At 42.2% G+C, this 27,630-nt stretch overlaps 1 pseudogene; it reads right to left on the bottom strand.

Annotated features, from left to right (window-relative positions):
• Positions 1 to 11,695: 11,695 nt before the first annotated feature.
• On the bottom strand, positions 11,696 to 26,145 carry LOC127677243 (cytochrome c-like; annotated as a pseudogene).
• Positions 26,146 to 27,630: the final 1,485 nt, after the last annotated feature.

Raw genomic sequence — 27,630 nt, 5'->3', positions numbered from 1 at the left:
TGTTGTTTGTAAGGAATATATTTTAAATTATTCTAATGATAACCAGATTTTTTTCTTTTCTTTTTTTTTTTTTGGATTTGATTTTTTCCGAGACAGGGTTTCTCTGTGTTGCCCTGGCTGTCCTGGAACTCACTCTGTAGACCAGGCTGGCCTCAAACTCAGAAATCCACCTGCCTCTGCCTCCTAGAGTGCTGGGATTACAGGCGTGTACCACCACCGCCTGGCCAGATTTTTTTTTTTTTTTAAAGATTTTATTTCCCTTGAATTCTCTTCCCTCTAGCAATAGCATTATTTCTTTTGATATTTCTTTTTATTGCACCATTATATATCAAGTTTTTCATTTTCTTTACAGGGTAAGGACTTCATACACTTTTTTGTTTAACTCATGATGCCTTCCTCCACTGTCTGGTCTTTACATACTCTAGAATTAGTATTTTCACTCCCAAAAATGGAGATGAGAGAGCTTTGTGCACAGAGTGGACCTTGTGGGCAGCTAGTTGCACATCAGAGTAAGGAGGCAAGGGCGAGCCTTCAGGCCAGGCCTCACCCTCCTTTTGAGTGTCAGACCCAGAAGTTAAATGTGTGTGACTCCCTGTGTTTGGGTATCCTATGCTCAACAGATCCAACCAACCCCAGATGGGAAAGATGTGGACAACTGTGTCCTGAATAGGCTGACTTCCTTATCATCTTCCCCAAACAGCTTTCTAAATAACATTAACATTGTATTATATATTATAAATAAGTTCTAGATAACTACTTAAGGTGTGCGGGAGGGTGTGTGCCAATTACATACAATACTTACATAAGCAACTTGGGTATCTGTGGCTCTTGGTGATTAAGGAGGGTACTAGATACAATCTCCATGGATACTGAGGGCCAACTGTACCCTGTAGGAGTCACACCCTTACGAGAAACTGGAGTTCACTACAACTAACTCACAAGAACTTTAATACATCTTTTTGCTTTCAGACACCTCCGTTCACGCCATGTTTTCCGTCTCTGAAGGGTCCGTACTTACATTTTCTTTATGTGTGGATATGTGTGTATTTGAGTATCTTATGGTTGCCCTTTAATTCCTTTTAAAAATAAAATATCTTTAGTCTTTGAGATTTCTGTACATGTGTACAATGCATTTTGACTATATTCATCCCCTGCTCTTCTCCCTTATTTCTGTCGGATCCATCCTACACCCAACCCACTTTCTGATGTTGTGTTCTTTCCCCCTTGTGTGCTGTAGCAAATCTCTGTCTGTCTGTCTGTCTACCTTTTTTTTGTAATCCGCTGTGTTCAATTCATGCTTACTATTCCCATTCTCTGTGGGACCACCCAGTGGCACATGCATGACCCTCCAGAAGCCCGTGACTTTAAAGAAAACCCTCCCTCCTTTAGCTCGCAGTAGGGTCTCGTGACCTCTCTTCTGATTCGTGCTAGACCGTTGACTGGCTGACTTGGTTGTCCAGCCAAGAACAGCTGCTGTAAGTTCCTGAGTGCATTGGTCCAGTCACGTCCAGAGGACACTCCCTGACCTCTGACACTAATTCTTGGTTCTGTTTGGTCACCAGTCTCCTTCCAAACACTTCCCTATGTCATTCTCTTCAAAGATTTCTCTTTGTGCATAATTTTACAGCCACTTAAATGGAGTTCTGGGGGAGAGAAAAACAAATGCCCATGCTTGCACTCTACCATTAGCTTTGACTTATTACTATTTTGCAGTCTGAGCGGCTGTATGCTAAAATTTATCAAGTGTACTTTTCATCATGGAATATGTACATGCATAGGGAAGATTGGGGAGTGTTTACGTTACACGGCACGGGGTGAGGTGCTATGCTCTTTCCTTACCTTTGTCTTCTAGCTTTTCCATGGTAAAAACTGTTGTCTAGTTACAGAATAACAGCTGTTAAGGGTCAGGACAGGAACAAGAGATGCTTCTGTTTGCCTTTTACAGAATTCAGCAAATACAGGAGTCTTCTGGTGTTTGACCTTAAATTCAGGAGTAACGTACAGAGACTAAGATTTCATGATACAGCGAGCGGACAGTCAGGATGTAGGTGAGCTACCGGACTGAGACAGCCATCTTACACCTGTTAGATGACTTTCAGAGGAAAGCAGGGATGAAGGAAATGGATTTGTGTGGATGTGAAGACCAGGGAAATCTTGTATATTGTTGGTGGGGAAAGCAAGTTGGCCATTTTAGGGAGCAGAATAGAGGCAGCCCCCAAAAGCTATAGATAAGAACCATAATCTTCTCTAATAGTTGTACTGACACAATTTCCCAAAGCAGCATGGATCATGCCACTTGAGTACTAATCATAAGAGGCAAGACACAGAAACAGGTGAGTGGACAGAGGAAATATGGTGTCCCGCACAATGGAATATTACTCTTCAAAAGGAAGGAGATCTTGTCATTAGTGACAATTAAACAGGGACTAGTTGAGAAAAATTTGTCATTTCTAATTGTTTCATAGCATCTCATTTTTTGAATAAAAAATTACAAAGTAAAGTAAAGATAATCTTAAGGACAAAGACAACTTTGTACAATCTAAATATTCAGTATATTGGAGGACGGATGCGTGAACAGAATCATATGAATTGGCTCTTGAGGTTAATAATCATGGGGTTTCCAATAAAGTTATGGTGACAAATCCATCTCTCCTAGTGTCTTTGTTCATTGATGCACTGTAAACAGTTGGTAAAGAATCATTTATGAAATAGTGACATAGCTTATGCTCAAAAGTACAACATCTTATGATCACCAATGAGTTTATCAAATACTGGAGTTGTCATTGATGGTGGCTGGAAGGGTGGCAGAGAGCAGGTCCTGTAGGTCTTAGGTTTCTGGTCTCAGTTGAGCAACTTTACTGCAATTCAATTCCCACTCAATTAAAAAAAAAAAAAACCTCTAGCTCAAGACATTCTTAAGAACTAACTGAGACCTGGAATTGGCCATCTGGGTCAGACCAGGTGTATCTAGGTCACCAGGTCACCCGTGGAGTTGCTGCTCCACACACTGTGTATGGAAGCCCACAACGAACACAAAGGATCCTGAGTGATCGCCCATTTTTACCAACACAGGTGGGACGGGGGACAGAAACAATATGGCTCCTTGCTGCTCGCTCACCGCCTTTCCCCCTCGATAGCTGCTCAGCTCAAGTCTTTTGTTCTTGTACTAACCGGACAGTCTAGTATCTATCCTTTTTTGTTTTTTGTATTATAGGTAATTTAGGATATCAAGACAGGAGTAAAGAGAATGAAGATAATGAGTCGCATTGTCATAAGTTATCTCTAAATCAAAGGATAATTCTTCAAATGTAATGGCAAGACGATCAGGTCCCAGGCATTAAGTAAGGTTAGCAATGGGCTCTTGTTTTCCTGCCCTGGTCTGGAAACTCAATAGTCCCTGGCTACTTGAGAAAGGTGTGAGGATCACTTTTTATCTCAGCCTGGACACAGAAACTCACATTTCAGCTACTGCCGAGGCGATCATCTTTATTCCTTGCTGACCCCTCCCTTCCCCGCCACACAATTGCGGATCACGTCTCGGCAGTTTCAAGAGGCTATTAAACACTGGCATGGATACCCAGAGAAGAGATGCTATCACCTCCCGGGGCCTTTCAGAACAGCTGATCAACACAGATAGGCCAGAGTTTCACCCATCAAAAGAGATGAGAAGCTGAGAACGCAGCAAAGCATTGTGGGAGCAGAGAGCAGGCAAGGCACAGCCCTGTGCCTGGATACACAGCAGCTGGGGCTAGACCACTGCAGAGAGATGAATGTGCATGCATTTGAGCATGTGGTGAGCGTGGGCTGCTGCAGACTGTGTATGATGGAGGTTTTGTGGACTTCGTTTCTGTCTGGTCAGTTCTTGGTAATCTATTTTGAATGAACATTAGTCTTTCTTCAAGGAAATTTTCAAAACTTGAGATATTTTGGTTACCAAGCCATTGAGCTAAAAATATTTGCTTTAAAATTAATGTTTTTATTGTAAGGTAAAATCCTAGGCAATACAAGCACAATGGGTTTCTCCATACATGGTTAGAGCCACTGGTCCTGCACTGTCCTGTTGTTACACACAGAATTGTGACTTACCAAGGGCACACACCTACTTAGTGGATTAAAGCCATGGCCTCCGTGGATTCCCTCATCCAGTGACTTCTACCCATGAGATGCCAGCCTTGACCCATGCCACTTACTTGCCATTAAGTATAGGCTTACGTCAAAGCTGTTGGATCTCTAAAACTAGTTAGCCTGATCTGGATCTAGGTTTAAACCTTCCTTCCAAATCACAGCGTGTGGTCCTGGCTACAGAAAAGGTAAGGATTCCTTTGGTTCAGGCAGCCATTGCTACCCATCTGGCCTGCTTAGAGGCATTCCCAGAAGGGCTTTTACTCACCTAGATCCAACGTATAGCACAAGGGCAGGGGGTGCCCACCCAGCTGGGGGCTCCAGAAAGGGCCGCAAACTGCCGAGGGCTGGAACAGGGACAGTGCGCCCTTCCCTACAAAGAGAAGAAGGGAAAATTGAACCAGAATTTTCTGGCTTGTTCTATGAGGGAAATTATACCCAGAATATTTTATATGCTTCTCTCCCCCCCATGCTTTTCTTAAAACATTTATTGTGTGTGTGCACTCATGCACATGTGTGTGCATATGTGTGTGTGGCATGTATACCATAGTATATACCTGGAAGTCAGAGGGAACTGCAGGAAGTTGATTCCCTCTTTTTACCGTATGAGTTCCAGGGATCAAATTTGGCTTGCAGGCCTGGTGGCAAGCAGCTTTACCCACTGCACCATCTCATCAGTCCTTGACATTCATAATTAACCCATTCCCTTCCAAGACATGGTTACAGTTATCACAGTGATTTCTAAGGCATATGATATGTGATATATGTAAACCCAAAATGAATATTTTTCTTAAAGACAAACTGTGAGGGTGTGTGAGAGACAAGGTTCAGTGTGTGTGTGTGTGTGTTTTATTGTGTATCAAACTCAGCACTTTATATTGGTTGGAGAAGCACGTCTCTAGTTCCCTTTAGTTATTTTAAGTCAGGGTCTCCTAAATTGTCCAGGTTAACCTCAGACTTGTGATAGTTGTGTCTCAACTTCCAGAGCTGCTGGGATTACAAGCTTGAGCTAGCCGGCCACACAGCCATTCTGATATTCATCAGCACAGAACTGTGTGTGAGAAACGGTTCCCTCAGATGGGACATCAGTTCTGGGGACGAATCTTTTAGGGAGCACTTTTTTATCCTCTCGGAGAGCAAGAAAAAATAGAAAAATTCGAGAGTTGGTTGTGGTACACACTCGCAGTGCACGGGGACCTGAGAGAGTTGGTTGTGGTGGTTGGTGCACAGTCACAGTGCACGGGGACTGGAGGTGGCAGGAAAATGAATTCAGGGACCGCCTCCATTACATAGTGAACTCAAGACCTGCCTAGGGTACACGAGATCTGGTGAAGGCGGCATGCCTTTAGCCAAAAAAGTGATCTCTCGCTTAATTACAAAATGTATGAGTCTTTCAAGTCTCACAAATGACACAGTTGGCACACCTCACTCATGAAAGAGTGAGGCTAGACTGTTCTAGTTGATAGTACGTTAACTCACTTCTATTCAGATTGCCTATCCACACCCTGGCTTCACTCTCCCCTCTGTCTAGTTGCTCTCTGTCTGATGTTCCATAACTTGGGCACCGGGAGTTTTCTGGAAGGTATGCCACACAGTTTCTTAGAGATAAAATCCTGAGCATTGCTAGACTTTGAGAAAGGTTTGTCACCACTGGCTTTCAAGGGTGACTCTTGTGAAAGATTTTACATCTAGAAGGCTGAAAACATAACTCAATAGAGTGCTTGCTTGGCATACAGGAATCTCCCGGTTTGAGCTTCCAAGCTGCAGAGGCTGATCATGGTGGCGTACCCCTGTCATCCAAGTATTTGGGAAATATAAGCAGGCGATACTTGGCTATGCAGTTGGAAACCAGTCTGGGCTACATGAGACTGTGTCTCAAAAAAATAAAACAATTCATGAAATCAGGACTTAGACAAAATATAGTGTAGAGACCCTGAAAGATGAACTGTATCCATTTTGACTTTGTTTCAAGAGTTCACTATTTAGAAAGGAAACAAAGCCAAGCAAAGGAAGATCATAACTTCCTCACGGCTCCTGTCATTTTGAATTGTCTCAATGCATACACCGGGATATGCCCTAGAAAACTGTTTTCTTTGGAACCATTGACATGTGCAAGGGCAGAAGAGTCACTACAAGATGCATTAGAATATCCAGAAGGTATTGCAAGTGAGCTGAAAATTGACTCGGACTATCAATCAGATCCGCTGGGCAAACTTGCATCTACGCCTTTTCATTCAGCTAAGCGGAGGTCCCAGTCTTCATTTTTCAGCTCTTAGCAAAGTGTCTATGCGCAGAAGACACTGAAGTACTTGGATTGAGCTGATTCTTTTGGTATCACTCATAAATTAATGAGGACCATGTAATTCTGTCTAGTTTCAGAGTAGTTAAGGAGAGAAAAAGGCAGTTCTGTGCGACAGAATGGGGCTCCGGGTGTTACATAACAGACCAGAAAGCTGTCCAGGAGTGCACTTAAGGTATCAGCCTTACCTAGGAATTCTTTACCCTTAAGTTTCTTTCTGTTGCAAATTGGTTTGACTTTCATTTCCTCTCCTTGCTAAGGCAGTCTGCTACAAGGCAATTCTCTGCCCCTATCCTTGGAAGACGGGCTGGCAGAGGTGTACTTTGGCCAGGGATGCAGCTCAGTATGGGAGCTTGCTTGTGCTAGATCTTGAGTTTTGGTCTCTGGCCCTTCCCATGCCCCAGGAATTCAAATTTTTAAAAAAATGTGTAGACTTCCTATTGCATATTTGAGATTTACCTCCATTTTCATGCCTTGCTGTGCATTTAACCTACACTACCTTGGGCTCGTGTATCCCATGATAGCAACAAACAAAGCCCAACGCATTTGTAGGTAGGTGTTAATGTCAAATCATAATGTCAAAAGTCGGACACTCCTGGTAGATGATACATTGATATCCAAGGCATACAGTCCCCCTTTTCAGATGTGAAACAGCTCAATCTTCCTCCAAATTGCCATTTTTGGTTGTTGTTGACTTTACATTATTCTATTATTACTGTTATTATCGTTAGTTCTAGCGCCAGCAGTATCACAGCCTCCTCACAGGTAGGAACGCATCTCCCCTTTCCCTCTTCATGTCGGACCAGGGCCAGCACATCCTGGCAGTTTTTCTATCTTAGCTTGCTAAGTTCACCAAGAGCGTCGGGCTTGCGTCCTGGGCAGAGATTGACTCATGGGCAAGCTAAAGGAGGCAGCTTTGGTACCAGTAAAGTTGGTTGAACACTAAGGGCTTCTACCAGCTACAAACACCGCTAAGACACTACCCTAGAGCACCTGCCATCTAAGGGATTTGGTGAGCATAGGATTTTTGGGCCAGAGGCCAGCACCATATTTCAGGGCAGGAAAGTGCACAGCAATCCACTTCGCTAATTGTGAAGTGGAAAACAGAGGTTCACTCTTTATTAAGTGTTTAGCAGGGGGCCCATTCCTGGAACCTAGGAACCCTGAATAGGCAGGCGCTAGCAGAGTCCACCCGGACTCGAGGTAAACCTGAGGTAGCTACTCTCCAGAGGACATGAGTGGGTCCAAACAAGCTAGAGCTGAGAGGGTCCCTGGACAAGGCCAGCTCAGGGTGCTCTGGAAATGATAAAACAAAGGCGAACATCAAAGAGAGCTCCAGAGGTCCCTCCAGTCAAAGCATCCCCAAGGAACTGAGAGGGGAAAGGGTCTGGGGAAGTTTGTTGAATGAACGCACTTCTTGATAATCTTACCCTACAGGGTTTGGAAAGGGGATGCTGGATACAGGCAGTCAGGTCACTAGTGGGAGAAGAGAACGAATCAGGCAGAGAACGAGAATCAGACCGATAGGAGAGGAGGTGACAGAGCCTAGGGTCTGGTGGGCTAGAGGTCTCCTCCAGAGCATCCAGGACCCTGACCGCCCACGTACTCACCGGCCACCAGCGCTGCCCGGGGCTGCGCTGGGCGGAGCCGCCGCTGCAGTGAACTTCTCGGTCCCTGTGCGAGCTCTCCGGAGGAGGCGTGGGTTGCCCAGTGTGTGGTGGAGTTGTAACTCCACCCTCGCCCCGCCTCGCTCAGAGCCCGGGATTCTGGCTTCCCTGATCTCCATAGGACTCCTCTCAAACACCTAGAACTTTCTAAGATGTGCTGGGAAAACTAGATTTGAGTAAAATTATGCGCAAGGACATGGGTGACTGGGCTGACAGCTCTCACGCCGCGGGTTTGTCAGTGTAGATTTTGAATAGCATGCTTTGAGGAGGCTGCAGGAGCATTCAATATAAAGTGTGGTTTAGTATTATGTAAATGAAAAAGCATAATCATTAACTGACTCGGGCATCAGACAATTTACACATTTTAGGGACCTCTGGATGACAATTGAAGGTGGTTTTCTTTAAGCTTTGATGAGCTAGCTGCCTTTGATGAATACTTTACTTGTAAACAGTGACTCTTAGGCACTGAGCAGCAGGTGGTTCATTTGCCGGCATCTGAGTTAGAATTTACAAAGTTATGTTGCAGATTACCGTGTTACTTGGTACAAAGAAAGAGGACGAAGAGAAAAGAGGAATGAAAGAGAAAGGAGGGAGAAAGAAAAGCTCTGTTTATCTCCCAACAGCTAGGATTTGTGAGCCCTGGCGAGTGCCAGCATCCACAAGGTGATGGGTGGAAATGATATCTGTGTACAGCTAGTTCTGCTTCTATGGTTTAGCAAGGCTTACAATTGGTTCATCAGAAACACTTCTTTTCCCATTTGTGACAGTCCAGAACCCTAAAATAATTATCAAGTGACAACTTTCACCCTAAAACGAGCGTTTACTTGACTCAGAGATTCCCCCCCCCCCCCCCCCCCCCCCGGAGACAGGGTTACTCTGTGTAGCCCTGGCTGTCCTGGAACTCACTCTGTAGACCAGGCTGGCCTCAATCTCTGAAATCCACCTGCCTCTGACTCCCAAGTGCTGGGGTTAAAGGCGTGTGCCACCACGGCCAGGTTTCTTTTTGTTTGTTTGTTTGTTTTCACAGAGATATTTACAGTTTGCATTTCAGGTGCTGTGCCCACCCATCTTTATTTATTTATGTATGTATTTATATTTTAATTCTTTTGCGTTTGTTTTGTTTTGAGATAGGGTTTCTCTGTGTAGCCTTGGCTGTCCTGGAACTTGTCTGTACTGTCTGTACTTGGCTGGCCTCGAACTGGGAAAGACCTGTCTGCCTCTGCCTCCGGAGTCCTGGGATGAAAGGCGTGTGCCACCACTGCCTGGCAGGGCTTGCTTTTTTAAATAGGAGATTTTTTTTTAAATTTAGGAGTTTGCATGTGTGTTTGCATGTCCGTATGCCATGTGTGTGCATATGTCTACAGAGGTCAGAAGAGGGTTCTGATACTCTGGAGCTGGAATCACAGGCGGCTGGGAACTTTCTGACTTGGGTGCTGGGAACTGAACTCAGGACTCTGAGCCATCCTCCAGTCCTTTATAGTGACAACAACACACAGCCTCTGAAGTGTTCCCCCTTTCCCTCCACCTATTTATTCTACTGATGCTCTTGTAAACCAAAAAAGCTCGGGACTTTCTGCCTTGCTATCCCTGTGTTTCTTCTTGCACTGCTAAAAGACACGGGGGTGAGATGTTCTCTATGCTCTAATGCAGTTAGCATCTTGCACATGCCTGCATCTTAGGGAAGTCACCTCACATCGCCTCACAGAGATTTTCCTCATTCTCTTTTAAAGCCAAATGACTCATTACGTGTATGTGCCACGAAGGGTTCGAATCATCACCTATGATTGGACATTTCAATGGTTAGTATTTTGTAGTTACAAATAATGCGGCAATCAGTACTCTGCCCACATAGAATTCCATGCCTTTGGAAGTGTTTCTATTTACCGGGTTACCAGATTAAACCCATATGCAGTTTTTTAAAAACTACTGCCACTGTCTTCTCCATGTAGGTGTGTCCACTGTGGTCTGGTCTGTGGGCAGCATGCTGCTGCAGGTGGCTATGAGAGGTTCAAGAAGCTTATAAACTTCAACCATTTTGAGTTTGTGTGTGCGTGTGCGCGCGCGCGTGCATGTGTGTGATTATTTTTGTAGCTTGGTTGGACAGTTCTAGAGAGCAGTGGCTTTGTGGATACCCTGTGGTAATGTCAGAAAGTTGGACATGCCTGCAAGTTAGACTCCTGCCATTTTGCTTTTTCACCAGCCGTGAATAAAGGGGTCTATGTATAGGAGCCCCTCCAAATTTATATTGCTCTGTTTTTGACTTTGCATCCTGATAGGTAAGAAGACTATCTCTGTGAGGTTTAATTTGCATTCCTATTATGAGGGAAGGTGGATTTATTTCCATATATTTAAGAGCCACCTCAAAGGTTTCCATTAATTACCCATTTACATCTTTTGCTTATTCCTCAGTTTTTTTTACTTATTGTTTTGCCTTCAATTTTTTGTTTTTATTTATTTTTGAAAAGTTAACACAATGTGTTTTGAGCATAGTCTTTCCTCTCTCCTAAGTCCTTCTGTCTTTCTCCCCCAGCAAGTTCATGTTGATTCTGTCTTTTAAAAGCAAAAGTAAATGTAAGAGAAAAGACAAACCTAAATAATCAAGACCACACAGCCCTCGCATTGTGTTGGCCAGCTACTGCTGAGCATGGGCCTGCCCCCAGCTACTGCTGAGCATGGGCCTGCCCCCAGCTACTGCTGAGCGTGGTCCTGCCCTGCGGTGGGGTCGAGATACCCTGTGCTACTTCTTTAAGAAAACAGCTGTTCCTCTTCTGGTAGCTATTGACCACAAACAGCCTCCTGCTCAGGCATGAGGCTTTGTGCCTGCTTCCTGTCCCCACACCGGGCCTTCCCCGGGTCTCCTGCTGCTGTCACAGTCTCTGAGTTCACATCTGCATCGCCCTGCTGTGCTGGGAGAATAACTTCCTTGCAATCAGCCCATGGCTTTTACAAATCTTTCCACCTCTGTTCCCTATCGATCCCTGGGGGTCTATATGGATCGCTTATAGATCCTTGAGGGAATGAGTGTGATAGAGACATGCTATCAGGGCTGAGCACTTCAAAGCCTCACTCTGTGATGCTCAGTTGTGGGTCTGTTACTTACTGTGAGAAGATTCTCTGTGAGGGCTGACCTATGAGTACAGTCATATGTCATTATTTCGATATTCACTTAGCAGAAGACAAGTAATATGTTTTTCTCTAGGGCCCATGGCCTCTGGACTCAGAGGTGTTCCTCTCATTCACAGTGCCAGGCGTGTTTTCCATCTTGCCAAGTTGACCTTAAGTTCAAAGGTGGCACTCCTCTAACATTCCTGCCAAAATCAACTTTAAAACATTTTAACATGTAAAGATTATTATTATTTTCTCTGTGGTAAGTGTATCAAAAATAATTTCCCAGTAATCAGTTGTGTTTTAAATTTAAGGAGTTCTTTTTGTTGTTGTTGTTTGTTTTCTTTTTTTACAACAAGTCAGTTTTACTTACATCAGGAGTGTCCAACAAAAACATTGTTAGCCATTCATGATCTGAATTTGGTATATGAATTAAATTATGGTATACATTAAAAGCCATGGGACATCTGTTTTGTAGTAACTAAGGCAGTGGGATTACTCATTAGTAGCCTTTTTTAAGATAAGCTACTAGGTCTGCCCTTTCTTCCTTCTTCTTCTTCTTTTTTTTTTTTTAAATTTTTTATTCGATATAATTTATTTACATTTCCCTTTTCTAGCCCCCCCCCACTCTCCGAAAGTCCCGTAAGCCCCCTTCTCTTCCCCTGTCCTCCCACCCACCCCTTCCCACTTCCCCGTTCTGGTTTTGCTGAATACTGTTTCACTGAGTCTTTCCAGAACCAGGGGCCACTCCTCCTTTCTTCTTGTACCTCATTTGATGTGTGGATGGAGCTAGAGAATATCATACTAAGTGAGGTAACCCAGACTCAAAAGGTGAATCATGGTATGCACTCACTAATAAGTGGATATTAACCTAGAAAACTGGAATACCCAAAACATAATCTCCCTTCTTCTTGATTCCAGATCAAGTTTGTCCCAGGGATGCACGTTTTGGGATTCTCCAAATCCTCCCTCAGGGCATCCTCTCCCCAGGGGGGATGCCTTTGTTCTCCTTGGCATCCTTGTAAGAGAATCCAGCAGCCTGGCCCATCTTCCACCCAAACAGACCCTGGAGATCTGGTCTAGTCTTGTGCCTGCCCCCCTTTCCCACAGTGTGGCACCGGGCAGACTTCTGAACAAAAATCTTCTTGCCGTTTTCAGCATCACCCGCTTTTAATTGGCTCTGGACTGGTCAACACCACAAACGTTCGGACTAGAAGATAGACGTCAGACGTCCCCCATTCTAGCCCAAGGACACGCCAGCCTGCGCCTATGTGCCTGTGTAGGCACAACCACACTTGTTCTAGGAGTTTTGTTTTAAATAGGAATACTTACTGTGGAGCTGGAGAGACAGGTCAGTGAGAAAGAGAACTGCACAAATATGAAGACCAAGCTTAGATTACCAGCATCCCTGCAAAACGCCGGGCATGGCCTTGTGGTCCATGGCATAGCCTGGCGGTGGGGGATTTGATCCTCACAGTTTTGTGAGTAGATGGTATTTCTCCTATATTATAAATAGACTAATATTAAATGATTAGTCTAGGATGTGAGGCTTGTGAATAGTTAGTTATTGGATGAACTTATGTATTGATTTGTTGCTCTAATAACTGTCAATGTTTCCAATACCCAGTGGAGGTCATTGAGGCTACAATGGCAAATTGCTTTTGTAGCCCAACAAAGAACAGAACTTGGTTAGGTAAACACATTTGTTTTTGTTTTGAAAAGCATGTTCTTTTACTGAAAAAGAAAGTAAAAACATTTTATGATAAAACTGAAGATTTACATGGAAAATATTTCTGATAAAATAGAAGAGATACATAGAAAAACACATTAAAATTGACAATTTCATGGAAAATTGAAGAGTAAAGCGGTAGACATAAAAACATGGCTAAATTAATTGTAAAAGGAAATAGAAACACTTTATGATAGAATTGAAGACTTATGTGGAAAATATTTCTGATAAAATTGTAGAAAATATATAGAAAAACATGTTAAAATGGAAGATTATCATGGAAAATTTTATATAGATATAATAATGGTAGAAGTAATACATAAAAGTATTACTAAGTTAATTGAAAATGGAATTATAAACATTTTCTGATAAAGTTGAAAATGTCTGAAATTTGAAGAAATATATAGAAAAACATGTTAAAATTGAAGATTATTATGAAAAATAATGCAGATAAAATGGTAGACATAAAAATATTACTAAATTAATTGAAAGAGAAATTACAAACATTTTCTGATAAAATTGAAGATTTACATGACAAATATTTTTGCTAGTCGATGTCTTTTTATTGGGGAATTGAGTCCATTGATGTTAAGAGATATTAAGGAATAGTGATTGTTGCTTCCTGTTTTTTTTATGTTTTTTTTTTATGTTTGTGTAGTTATCTTCTTTTGGGCTTGTTGGAAGATTACATTCTTGCTTTTTCTAGGGTGTAAGGTGTAGTTTCCTTTCCTGTGTTGGCGTTTTCCATCTATTATCCTTTGTAGGACTGGATTTGTCGGAAGTTACTGTGTAAATTTGGTTTTATCATGGAATATCTTGGTTTCTTCATCTATAGTGATTGAGAGTTTTGCTGGGAATAGTAGTCTGGGCTGGCATTTGTGTTCTCTTAGGGTCTGTATGAGATCTGCCCAGGCACTTCTGGCTTTCATAGTCTTTGGTGAGAAGTCTGGTGTAATTCTGATAGGTCTGCCTTTGTAAGTTACTTGCCCTTTCCCCCTTACTGCTTTCTGGTCCAGTCTGTTTGGAGTTCTCTAGGCTTCTTGTATGTTTATGGGAATCTCTTTCTTTAGGTTAGGGAAGGGTTTTTGTTTTTCTTTGTTTTTTTTTTAATTTTTTGTTTTTATTTTTTATTTTTTTGAGACAGAGTTTCTATGTTTAGTCTGGGAAGTTTTCTTCTATAATTTTGTTGAAGATATTTACTGATCCTTTAAGTTGTAAATCTTCGCTCTCTTCTATACCTATAATCCTTAGATTTGGTCTTCTCACTGTGTCCTTGATTTCCTAGATGTTTTGGGTTACAAGTTTTATGGATTTTGCATTTTCTTTGACTGTTGAGTCAATGTTTTCTGTGGTATCTTCAACAGCTGAGATTCTTTCTTCTATTTCTTGTACTCTGTTGATGCTTGCATCTATGACTCCTGAATTCTTTCCAAGGTTTTCTATCTCCAGAGATGTCTCACTTTGTGATTTATTTATTGTTTCTACTTCTACTTTTAGATCATGAATGGTTTTGTTCAGTTCCTTCACTTGATTGTTATTTCCTGTACTTCTTTAAGGGATTTTTGTGTTTACTCTTTAAAGACTTTTACCTGTTGACCCATGTTCTCCTGTATTTCTTTAAGGTAGTTATTTAAGTCCTTCTTGAATCCCTCTATCAGCATCATGAGCTATGATTTTAAATTCAACTCTTGTTTTTCCGGTGTGTTGGGGTATCCAGGACTTGCTGTGGTGGGAGAACTGCGTTCTGATGTTGCCATGTGGCCTTGGTTTCTGTTGGTAGGGTTCTTGTGTTTGTCTTTTGCCATCTGGTTATCTCTGGTGCTGCTTGGTCTTGCTGTCTCTGGCTGGAGCTTGTCCCTCCTGTGGGCCTGTCAGCCTGTGTCTGTACTCCTGGGAGACCAACTCTCTTCTGGCAGGATCTGTGCACAGAAGGCTGTGGAGCTGCCCTTCTCCCAGGTGCCTGATAAACACATTTGTAAAAGTACAACTGCAAACTTGGGTAAGTGCTCTAAAAGAGAGTAAACTATATGAACATATGCAAATAAAACTATATTCCAGACCTGGAAGAGCTGTCAATCATCAGGGATGTGCTGTGGTAGGGAAAGCCAGAGTTCATAAAGATGCTAGGAGAGGATCAGGGTCAGCATGCTGGCTGGAGGGATGAAGAGCAGGAGGATGGCCCTGGTAGATAGATCCAGGGGAGGTGGGCAGAGCCAGGTCAGGTCAGCCTGCCAGGTCATGCTGAAAATGACTTGCTCTAGTCTGAGGGCAGTGTGAACTCTGGAAAAGTCTAGGCAGGAGGCAGTAGAGCCATGATTGTGTTTTAAGAAGCTCTTGGGAAATGGGTTGGGAGTGAGCAGGACGGGCACAGATAATGAGACAGTGTAGGTCAGGGCAAGCTAGCTAGCTACCCGGCTTCATGAGAACTAGAAGCAGTGTCTCTCTGCTGGAGCCAGGGTTTACAAACCCCAGCTCAGTTCACTCCCCTGGATGCAGAACCTGGCCAGAAGACAACGGCTTTGCAGGAAGAAGTAGACACCCTGTTTCTCTGGCAACAGTCGGCCCTGCTCTAAGGTGTTGGCCAGTCAAGCTGTGGGCTACCTAGGCTCCCATCAGAACTGAAGCATCACTCCACAAACGGTACAACAGAAGTGTAGTAAGTTATCCCAGGGGAACTCTGGCCCATAGGGCCAGAGCCAAGCCAGAAGACCAAAGTGTATTTGGTATAGGCAGGGGGTGAGTCAGAAGGGAGTGAGCTGAGAACTGCGTGGATGCAGAGGAAAGCATTAACTTGAGTGTTGGAATCATGCCACAGCCCTGGTTTTGATGCAGGAGGAGATGTGTGGTGCTGGTGAGCAGTTTTTCAGTTGCTGCAACAGGCTTGCAGATGGACTAAGGACCAGTGTATAGGTGATTACAGTGAAGTTTTGGGAGGCTATTCTCCATGGGTCTCTGTACATAGTGTGACAGCTTTGTCTGGATTATCTTGTCAGGGGTTCTTGAGATAATAAGAACCTTAGGAAAAAAAGAGTCAGGTGGTAGTGGTGCACGCCTGTAATCCCAGTACTTGGGAGGCAGAGGCAGGCGGATTTCTGAGTTGGAGGCCAGCCTGGTCTACAGAGTGAGTTCCAGGATAGCCAGGGCTATACAGAGAAACTCTGTCTAGAAAAAACCAAATCCAAAAAAAAAAAAAAAAACAGAGTGTTTTATTCTAGAGCAGAGATATCGGGCAGTTGTGCCAACAGCACCCATAAAGGACATGGTTGTTAAGCTCAGAGATCCTCAGTCCTGATGCAAACCCGATGGTTTGTCTGCTGTGCCCCCTCCCTTTGTGGCGGCCTTTTGTACCCACAAAAGGAACAGCGTGGCCAACTAGGACACAAAGCTTATGCTGTCTACTGTGCTGGGAATTTGGTTGCTTGTCTCTGACCCAGGATATATAGATAGAGCAGGATGGGACAGACACACTTGTTAGTTTGCAGGACAGTGTTCTCTATGACAAGTTTTCTGAGATTTTAATTATGTGTTTGGGGGTGGTTTTCTGTGTTACAAGCAATACAATTGCTTGACCTTCCCTGCATTTGATCTGTTATTAGTTACTTAATTAAATTAAAAAGTTATTAGGTTTTTTTTTTTCAAATAAATACAGGGTTCTTCTGTAGGTAAAGTATCCTATTTTATGTTTCCTAATCTGCCACATGACATCTTTGTGTTTCTGGTCCATCTTTTCTTTAAGAAGTCTGGCAGCTGCAGATAATTTGACTCTTACCAGTTTTTAAAAATTGACATTTTATAATAGGTTATGATTTTTATTTCTTATTAAAAATACTTTTGCTTAAGTCCAAGTGGATCAAGGACCGCCACATAAAACCAGACACAGTGAAACCGATAGAAGAGAAACTGGGGAAGACCCTTGAGAACATGGGCACAGGGAAAAATTTCCTCAACAGAACACCAATAGCTTATACTCTAAGATCAAGAATTGCAAATGGGACTTCATAAAACTACAAAGATTCTGTAAGGCAAAGGACGTTGTCAAAACGACAAAATGTCAACCAACAAATTGGGAAAAGATCTTTACCAGCACTACATCCAACAGAGGGCTTATATCCAAAATATACAAAGAACTCAGGAAGGTAGACTCCAGAGAGCCAAATATCCCCCTTAAAAATGGGGTACGGAGCTAAACAAAGAATTTTCACCTGAGGAATATTGAATGGCTGAGAAGCACCTAAAGAAATGTTCAACATCCTTAGTCATCAGGGAAATGCAAATCAAAACAACCCTGAGATTTCACCTCACACCAGTTAGAATGGCTAAGATAAAAACTCAGGAGAAAACAGGTGCTGGCGAGGATGTGGAGAAAAAGGAACACTTCTCCACTGCTGGTGGGATTGCAAGCTGGTACCACCACTCTGGAAATCAGTCTGGTGGTTCCTCAGAAAACTGGAAATGATACTTCTGAAGAACCCTGTTATACCACTCCTGGGCATATACCCAGAGGAATCCCCAGCATGTAATAAGGATACATGCTCCACTATGTTCATAGCAGCCCTATTTATAATAGCCAGAAGCTGGAAAGAACCCAGATGTCCCTCAACAGAGGAATGGATACAGAAAATGTGGTTTCTATACACAATGGAGTACTATTCAGCCATTAGAAACAATGAATTCATGAAATTCTTAGACAAATGGATGGAACTGGAGAACATCATCCTAAGTGAAATAACCCATTCTCAAAAGAACACTCATGGTATGCACGCACTGATAAACGGATATTAGCCTAGAAGCTTGGAATATCCAAGACACAATCCACATATCAAATGATGTCCAAGAAGAAGGAAGGAGTGGCCCCTGGTCCCGGAAAGGCTTAGAGCAGCAGTGTAGGGGAATACCAGGACAGGGAATTGGGAAGGGGTGGATTGGGGAACAGAGGGAGGGAAGAGGGCTTATGGGACTTTCAGGGAGAAGGGATCCAGGAAAGGGAAAATCACTTGAAATGTAAATAAAGAATATATCGAATAAAAAATACTTTTGCTTTTAATTTTCTTTTTCTAAAAGGGAGTATATCAAATTGTATGATTATAGGTTTCTGTCTATGCCTGGAGCTGATCCTGTGCCACAGTGCTCCATACTCAAAAACTGCCAGGAGAGAGCAGGTCTCCCAGGAGCACTGACAAGCTGTGAGCACAGGTATGACCACCACTTCTGCTCAAATTCCTGGTGGAAGAGGGATCCGCCCAGAGCAATCAGGACACAGGAACCAAGGAACAATCAGGGACAGGATCCTTCCCGTTTCCGGCGGCACCCTGGAGCTGACCCTGTGCCACAGCTCTCCATACCCAAATTCCTTCTGGAGTGTACTGGCTAGTTTCCTGTGTCAACTTGACACAGGCTGGAGTTATCACAGAGAAAGGAGCTTCAGTTGGGGAAGTGCCTCCATGAGATCCAGCTGTGGGACATTTTCTCAATTAGTGATCAAGTGGGGAGGGCCCCTTGTGGGTGGTTCCACCTTTGGGCTGGTGCTCTTGGGTTCTATAAGAGAGCAGGTTGAACAAGCCAGAGGAAGCAAGCCAGTAAGAAACATCCCTCCATAGTCTCTGCATCAGCTCCTGCTTCCTGACCTGCTTGAGTTCCAGCCCTGACTTCCTTTAGTGATGAACTGCAATGTGCAAGTGTAAGCTCAATAAACCCTTTCCTCACCAACTTGCTTCTTGGTCATGATGTTTGTGCAGGAATAGAAACCCTGACTAAGACAAATTGGTACCACCGTAGTGAGGGTGACAACCTGACCATGTTTTGGGGAGGATTGTGGAAGGACTTTGGAACTTTGAGCTAGAAAAGCTGTGGAAAGTTCTGTAGGAGCTTGGAAAACAATGTTAAGAACAGTGCAAAAGATGGAGGCCTGGCTTGTGAAATTTCAGAGGGAAGATTAAAGACTCTTACAGTGGCCATGTTTTGATTGTGAAGATTCTGTGGTTTTGGTTAGCTGGGGCTGAAGAATCAGCTGTAAGTAACAAGATACCAGAACCACTAAAGCAAACCTTTGTGTTAGTGGGACTATTGATGCTGGTTAGCTAGAGCTAAGAAATTAGCGGTGATTAAGAAGAGACCAGCATCACTGAGATGAAGTCTTCTTGGAAGTGTTTTCTGAGAGCACAGAGAGTATGTTCTAGAGATATCCACAGTTGTATTTTGTGCTGTGACTGGACTTGGTACTGTGTAAGAGTCACCCAGATGGTACTGGTTTTGAAGGCATGAAGGGGTCATGAAGAGCAGCTGAGGCTCTTGGCACAGTGAGAGGCCATGGAAGGCCATTGGTGAAGGTGCAGCCTCAGTTGCAATTGATGGCCCATGACTTGAAGGTGTCATGCATAGGAGCAGAGGCTTGTCACCCTGATGAGAGCCTAGGAGAGGCTATTGGTGAAGCCTAATTACAGGGGAAGATAGCAGCGTTTTGGAGATGCCAGTACCATGTGATGACCACCAAGAACAACAGCAGCAGTGGAGTACAGGCAGCTGGAGCCTAGAAGACAAGCTGTGTGCTACAAAGGGCAGAGCTGAAGAAGTGACCCAAGCCCTTGGAGGAGCCCAGAAGATCGTTAGTTGGATCCCAGACATTGAACTATTGGAGTTTGAGTTTTGCTTTTGGTTGTGACTGTGCCCTGATATGTTTCCCTCTTGAAGGAAGAAAGTATTTTAGTGGAGCCCACAGTTAAGAGACTTTGAATTTTTAAAAGACTTTGAATTTTAAAGATATTGGATATTTTAAGGTGATTGAACTTTTAATATGTAAAGACTGTGGGACTTTTAAAGTAATTTAGATCTTGGGGATGAATAAGAAAGTAAGGGTTGAGGCGTAATAATGATGTGTTTGTGTGTCAAGTTGACAAGGGGTCAATTGTACTGGCTGGTTTTGTGTGTCAACTTGACACAGGCTGGAGTTATCACAGAGAAAGGAGCTTCAGTTGGGGAAATGCCTCCATGAGATCCAGCTGTGGGACATTTTCTTAATTAGTGATCAAGTGGTGAGGGCCCCTTGTGGGTGGTTCCACCTTTGGTACCCTTGGGTTCTATAAGAGAGCAGGATGAGCAAGCCAGGGGAAGCAAGCCAATAAGAAACATCCCTCCATGTTCCCTGCATCAGCTCCTGCTTCCTGATCTGCTTGAGTTCCAGTCCTGACTTCCTTTAGTGATGAACTGCAATGTGCAAGTGTAAACTCAATAAACCCTTTCCTCACCAACTTGCTTCTTGGTCATGATGTTTGTGCAGGAATAGAAACCCTGACTCAGACATGGAGAGAGCTGGTCTCCCAGGAATATTGATACACAGCCTTATAGGAAGGACAAGCCACAGTCAGAGACAGCAAAACCAGCTAACACCAGAGATAACCAGATGTCAAGAGGCAAGAGCAAGAGCATAAGCAACAGAAACCAAGGCAACTTGGCACCCTCAGAACCCAGTTCTTTCACCACAGCGAGCCCTGGATACCCCAACACACCAGAAAAACAAGACTCTGATTTGAAATCACATCTCATGATGATGATAGAGGACTTTAAGGACACAAATAACCCCCTTAAAGAAATACAGGAGAACACAGGTAAACAGCTAGAAGCCCTTAAAGAAGAAACACAAAAATCCCTTAAAGAACTATAGGAAAACAACTAAACAGGTGAAGGAATTGAACAAAACCATCCAGGAGCTGAAAATGGAAATAGAAACAATAAAGAAATCACAATGGGAGACAACCTTGGAGATAGAAAACCTAGGAAAGAGATCAGGAGTCACAGATGTAAGCATCACCAACAGAAAACAATAGAAGAGAGAACCTCAGATACGGAAGATACCATAGAAAACATTGACACAACAGTAAAATAAAATGCAAAATTCAAAAAGCTCCTAACTTCAAACATCCAAGAAATCCAGGACACAATGAGAAGACCAAACCTAAGGAAAATAGGTGTAGAAGAGAATGAAGATTCCCAACTTAAAGGGCTAGTAAATATCTTCAACAAAATTATAGAAGAAAACTTCCCTAATCTAAAGAAAGAGATGCTGTCTTAGTCAGGGTTTCTATTCCTGCACAAACATCATGACCAAGAAGCAAGTTGGTGAGGAAAGGGTTTATTGAGCTTACACTTGCACATTGCAGTTCATCACTAAAGGAAGTCAGGACTAGAACTCAAGCAGGTTAGGAAGCAGGAGCTGATGCAGAGGCCATGGAGGGATGTTTCTTATTGGCTTGCTTCCCTTGGCTTGCTCAGTCTGCTCTCTGATAGAACCCAAGAGCACCAGCCCAAAGGTGGCACCACCCATAAGGGGCCCTCCCCACTTGATCACTAATTGAGAAAATGCCCCACAGCTGGGCATTTTCCACAACTGAAGCTCCTTTCTCTGTGATAACTCCAGCCTATCTCAAGTTGATACACAAAAATAGCCAGTACAGATGCATATAAACATACAAGAGGCCTACAGAACTCAAAATAGACTGGACCAGAAAAGAAACTCTGCCTATCACATAATAGTCAAAATACCAAATGAACAAAACAAAGAGAGAATATTAAAAGCATTAAGGGAAAAAAGGTCCTGTAACTTATAAAGGAAGACCTATTAGAATTACACCAGACTTCTCACCAGAGACTATGAAAGCTAGAAGATCCTGGGCAGATGTTATACAGACTCTAAGAGAACACAAATTCCAGCCCAAGATACTATACCCAGCAAAAGTCTTAATTGCCGTAGATGGAGAAAACAAGATATTCCATGACAAAAACAAATTTACACAATATCTTTCCACAAATCCAGCCCTACAAAAGATAATAGATGGAAAACATCAATACAAGGACAGAAACTACATCCTAGAGAAAGCAAGAAAGTAATCTTCTTTCAACAAAGCCGAAAGAAAATAGCCACACAAACATAAAAATAACAGGAAGAAACAATCACTATTCCTTAATATGTCTTAACGTCAATGGACTCCATTCCCAAATTAAAAGACATAGAGTAACAGACTGGATACATAAACAGGACCCAACATTTTACTGCATACAAGAAACACACCTCAGTGTCAAAAAAGGCACTACCTTAGAGTAAAGGGTTGGAAAACAATTTTCCAAGCAAATGGTCCCAGGAAACAAGCTGGAGTAGCCATTCTAATATTGAATAAAATCAATTATCAACCAAAAGTTATCAAAAAGGATAAGGAAGGACACTCCATACTCCTCAAAGGAAAAAATCTACCTAGAAGAACTCTCAATTCTGAACATCTATGCTACAAATGCAAGGGTAACCATATTCATAAAAGAAACTTTACTAAAGCTCAAAGCACACATTGCACCTCACACAATAATAATAGGAGACATCAATACCCCACTCTCATCAATGGACAGATCATGCAAACACAAACTAAACAGAGTCTCATTGAAACTAACAGAAGTTATGGACCAAATGGATTTAACAGATATCTGTAGAACGTTTCATCCAAAAACAAAAGAATATACCTTCTTCTCAGCACCTCATGGTACCTTCTTCTCAGCACCTCATGGTACCTTCTCCAAAATTAACCACATAATCAGTCACCAAACAGGCCTCAACAGATACAAGAAGATTGAAATAATCCCATGCATCCTATCAGATCATTACAGATTAAGGCTGATCTTCAACAACATAAAAATCAATAAAAAGCTGAACAATATTCAGTGATAACTTGGTCAAGGAAGAAATAAAGAAATTAAAGACTTTTCAGAATTTAATGAAAATGAGACCACAACATAAACAAATGTATGGGACACAATGAATGCAGTGCTAAGAGGAAAACTCACAACTCTAAGCGCCTCCAGAAAGAAACTGAAGAGAACATACTCTAGCAGCTTAACAGCACACCTGAAAGCTCTAGAACAGGAAGAAGCAAACACACCCAAGAGAAGTAGATGGCAGGAAATAATCAAACTCAGGGCTGAAATCAACCAAGTAGAAACAAAAAGAACTATACAAAGAATCAACAAAGCCAGGAACTGGTTCTTTGAGAAAATCAACAAGATAGATTAAGCCTTAGCCAGACTAACCAGAGAGCACAGAGACAGTGTCCAAATTAACAAAATTAGAAATGAAAGGGAGATATAACAACAGAGACTGAGGACATTAAAAAAATCATCAGAGCCTATTACAAAAGCCTATATTCAACAAAACTGGAAAATATGTATGAAAAGGTCAATTTTCTAGATAGATACCAATACCAAAGTTAAATCATGATCAGATAAACCATCTAAACAGTCCCATAACCCCTAAAGAAGTAGAAGCAGTCATTAAAAGTCTCCCAATCACAAAAAGCCCATGACCAGATGGGTTTAGTGCAGAATTCTATCAGACCTTCAAAGAAGACCTAATATCAATACTTCTATCATGTTTAATGTTCCAAATAGACTTTAAAAACTTGTTGAATGCATATTACTTTTAGCTACAGAAGATACCATGTATATTTAAGAGGCATTTAACTATTATGAATTATTTTAATGGCTTAAAAAATTGTATAATTACAGCATTACAAAACCTGATCTACCTTAATCCTAAGTAGCCCAGGAGGTCATGAAAATTTGACAGAAAACCTCCACGCAATGGGAAAATCATAATATATCTAATTAGAGAATCAGTCCACTGTCCTGGTGAAGACTTACCTATCATGACAGCAGAGGACAGGACAGGCACAAGGTGACATTTGAGGTATTTAAAGGTATCAAATATTAGCTTTTGTGTGAATCAGAGTTTAGGGCAAGTCTATGGACAAGTTTGTAGATTAAATGTCTCACAGGATCCTGAGCCTTGGAACCTGTGAGTCACCATATTACTGACTCAATGGCTGATTGAGTCAAATTGAAAATTTTAGTTATCAAAGTGATTGGCAAGGTCATTTTAACAGAATGCATTCTTTAGTCATCAGGAAAATATCCTAACTTCTACATTAGAAATGTATTAACACTCTGGGAGGCAGAGGCAGGCAGATTTATGAGATCGAGGGCAGCCTGGTCTACAGAGTTCCAGGACAGCCAGGGCTATACAGAGAAACCCTGCCTCAAACAAACAAACAAACAACCCCCCCCCCAAAACAAAAAAACACCCCCCCCAAAAAAACAAAAACAAAAACAAAATGTTTTAACTTCCTAAAATGAGAATCCCTTCAGGCATGTTACTTTTTTTTGTGAGATAAATATCTAAATGCCTATCATAGTGCTTAACATTGAAAAATTTAGAGTTTTGCCATCTTTTTAAGTCTGAGAGGTGACTAGCTTGTAGGATTGTGATGAGCTGGCTTCCTGTGGTGGAGGGGTCTGTTAGTCTGGGTGGGGGGTGTGTTTTAGGTAAAGATGCCAATCATCCTTTGCTGCTTCACCAATCTCAGGACACAGAGGATCCCAGCATTTACCTATTCTGTTATAGTTAGGGCATGGAGAGGAATTAACTTCAAATTAACAAACGTGTGGATATGGAAGAGATCATGTTAGAAGTCACAATGCCTGGGTTCTTCCCCAGCCTTTAGGGGGGTGGATTTAGTCTCTGATAGATTGTGGAGGAGTTAAAAATGTCTGTCTTGTGGCTGGATGACAATTGTATTGCAAGCTTGAGGACTTGGATTTGAGATCAAGGATCCACATTTAAAAAAAAAAAATCTAGGCATGGCAGCGTGTGCTTCTAATACCAGGGCTGGAGAGCTGGACCTGTGGATCACCAGGGTTCACTGTTCAGCCAGCCTAGACTAGTGGGAAAAGTCTAGGTCAATGAGAGAGAGAGAGAGAGAGAGAGAGAGAGAGAGAGAGAGAGAGAGAGAGAGAGAGCAAGGTGGATGAGTAATGACCTCGTCGACTGCACACACGCACACAGGCACTTGCGCACAATGGTAACATGCACACACAGATGTCTAACTCATCCCAATGGGTGTGCTCCCTGTGAGCACCGTCAGTAAGGGGCCACTGTAAGAGTCTTCGTGTAAGTTAGGTTCCTGTCTCTTGGTTTACTAAGGCATATTTCCTGCACAACATTCTGTGCCTTTCATTACACACTTACACAGCTCCATATGATATTCTATCGGGACTCTCTGTAAAGAGCTGTATTTCCCAGGTTGAGCTTGTCCCCTGCTGCTTTGACAGTAATATGGGAGAGTTGGGTTCAGACACAAGAGCAGGTAATAAGGCGACGGGGGAGTGTCAGAGTTTCCTGTTCTCACCGAATGGCCTGCCACATCCGTAAATCAGCATAGATTTCCATTCATGATGGAATAAAAATAACCATAAAAAAGTCATTTATAATAAGTACCCAAAGGATGAAATGGGAGCTATAAATAAGAAGTCTTTTTTTTTTTTCTTTTTAGTAACTATTTGGAATTCTCTCAGTAACAGAGAGTTGTTTTTCTTCTGAGCAATTAATGTATGCCTTTTATTTTTGCTATTATCTTTAATATGAGAGGAATTTGAAGTTATCTGAGAAAATATAGAATCCTAGTAAAATTCTTAACAATTTAGGGGAGACTCCCTGGCATTATCCCAGAGGTGCTATTAATTAATTCTGACTCCCCAGTTTCCTTTCTAACAAGTCTCTGTTTTGGTTACAGCAGAACAGCCTGACAACCACACACTTAACATCTTCCTACAGCTTCCCAATGGCTGCCTCTGGATTAAACCACTCCCCATCTCTCATTCTGCATTCTCTTGGCCACACTGGAAATGGTCGCAGTTCTTGACAGGAAGTTCAGGCACGAAGGTGCCAATGATCTACAGCTCCCCTCTGGAGTCATGCTAGCTGCTGACCTTGTGTTTTGAATACCATGGCTCTATTCTTCACTTGAAACTGCCCAACAAACCCTCTTTTAATTTTTGGCTATAATATTTTATCTTCACATATGAAAAGATAAAAAGACAAAGCTTTTGAATGCCCATAACTCATTGAAGTGTTAACTTTCTGAAAATTTAAAGACAAAGTATTTTAGGTAGAGCCAATGCCTTTGATAAGTCCTTTCCAATGTTTGATAAAAGATTTTTATTTATGGGTATTTGTATGTTTGCCCACTGAGACCAGCAGAGGGCGTTAGAGTTACTGGCAGTTGTGAGATGTGTCATGTAGGTGCTGGGGCCGGAATTCAGGGTCCTCTGAAAGAGCAGGAAACACTGAGCTTTCTAGCTCTTCTTTTAAATCTCATTCCCTTACCCGATGTGCTTGCTGTGTCCGCACTCATTCATATGGTTTTATACTTTTGCCATGCAAGTGTTCATAAGCAATATATTGTATTTATTTGCAATTTTTAAAATCCGATGAATGACTTTGTCCTATATTTGTAATTGGGCCACTTGTTTTGTTGATAGGCATACTCTGTGCTATAGTACACTTTACTATACAAATAATGACCTCTTTTCTCTTGTTGATGCATTCTCAAATTGTTTGCCATAATTGAAAATTAATAACAATCAAGCCATTTCTTTAGCCCATATTTTTTACTTTTTTTATTTTTTTATTTTTTAGAGGAATCAACACATAAATTTCTATGGTGACTGTGTTGGATTACATCTCCTGCAGAGATGTATAAAGGGTTCCTCTTTCTCTGTCTTTGTTGGCTTTTTTTTTTTTTTTTTTTTTTTAATCAGACAGGGTTTCTGTGTGTAATCCTGGCTGTCCTGGAACTCTGTAGACTAACTAAGATGGCCTCACTCTCACAGAGACTCACCTGCTTCTGTTTCCTGAGTGCTGGGATCAAAGGTCTGTGTTACCTACCACACCTGGCTGAAAATGTAGTTTTACTTGGAATCTCCCTGATGGCTAATGATGTTGAGTACTTTTCCAAACAGTTATTTGCCATTCTGTCTCTTTCTTTAAGGACTCTTTAGTTCAGTAGTCCATTTTTTTGATCAGTTTACATTTTTGGTGTTTTAGTGTCGTAATTTTAAAAATGCGTTCTAGAACACTAATCTCCTGTCAGATGTAAAGTGTGTAAGGTTTTATCCTATGGTGTAGGCCGTCTCTTCACTCTGGAGACTGTTTTTGCTGTTGTGCACAGCATTCTGACTTCTCCAGCCCCATTTGTTAGTTCTTGGAGTCCTTTTTAGAAATGTCTTCCCTTTGCCTAGATCTTGTGTGTTTTCCTCTAACCCTTTAGAGTGTCAGGTCTTACAGTGGGGCTTTGGTTCTCTTTTGGACTGAGTTTCTTCAGGTGGAGACTAGTTTCAAGTGGGTCCTAGTTTCATTCTTTTATATGTAGACATTTTTAGTTCTTGAAGCTCCATTTTTGAAGAAGCCTTCATTCAACATTCTATAGTTTGATGCCTTGCTGGTTAGTTTTGGTCAATTTGACCAAAATTTAACACACTTGGGAAGAGGGAAACTCAGTTGAGTAATTGCTTTCATCAGATTGGCCTGGGGCACATAAGTGAGGATTTTTAAGATTACTAAGTGCTGTAAGAGGGCAGGGCCATGGTGGGTGGTGCGTCCCTCAGTTTGCAAACAGCTGAGCAGCATTCCTTTGTGGACTCTGCTCCAGTTCCTGCCCCAGGTTGCTGCCTTGATGATGAAACTCTAAGTCAAATTAACCTTTTCCTTCCCAAGTTTGTTTTGGCTTGTGTTTTATCACAGAAGCAAAGAAGTAAACTTGGACAGAAATTGGGACCAAAGAGTATCTGCTGTGATGGACCCGATTGTGTTAGTTTTGGATGACTGTTGAAGGATTTGG

The sequence above is a fragment of the Apodemus sylvaticus genome, chromosome 2 (assembly GCF_947179515.1).
Source record: "Apodemus sylvaticus chromosome 2, mApoSyl1.1, whole genome shotgun sequence".
NCBI lineage: Eukaryota > Metazoa > Chordata > Mammalia > Rodentia > Muridae > Apodemus > Apodemus sylvaticus.
The sequence above is the reverse complement of the archived record's forward strand: the minus strand, read 5'-3'. Positions and strand labels throughout refer to the sequence as shown.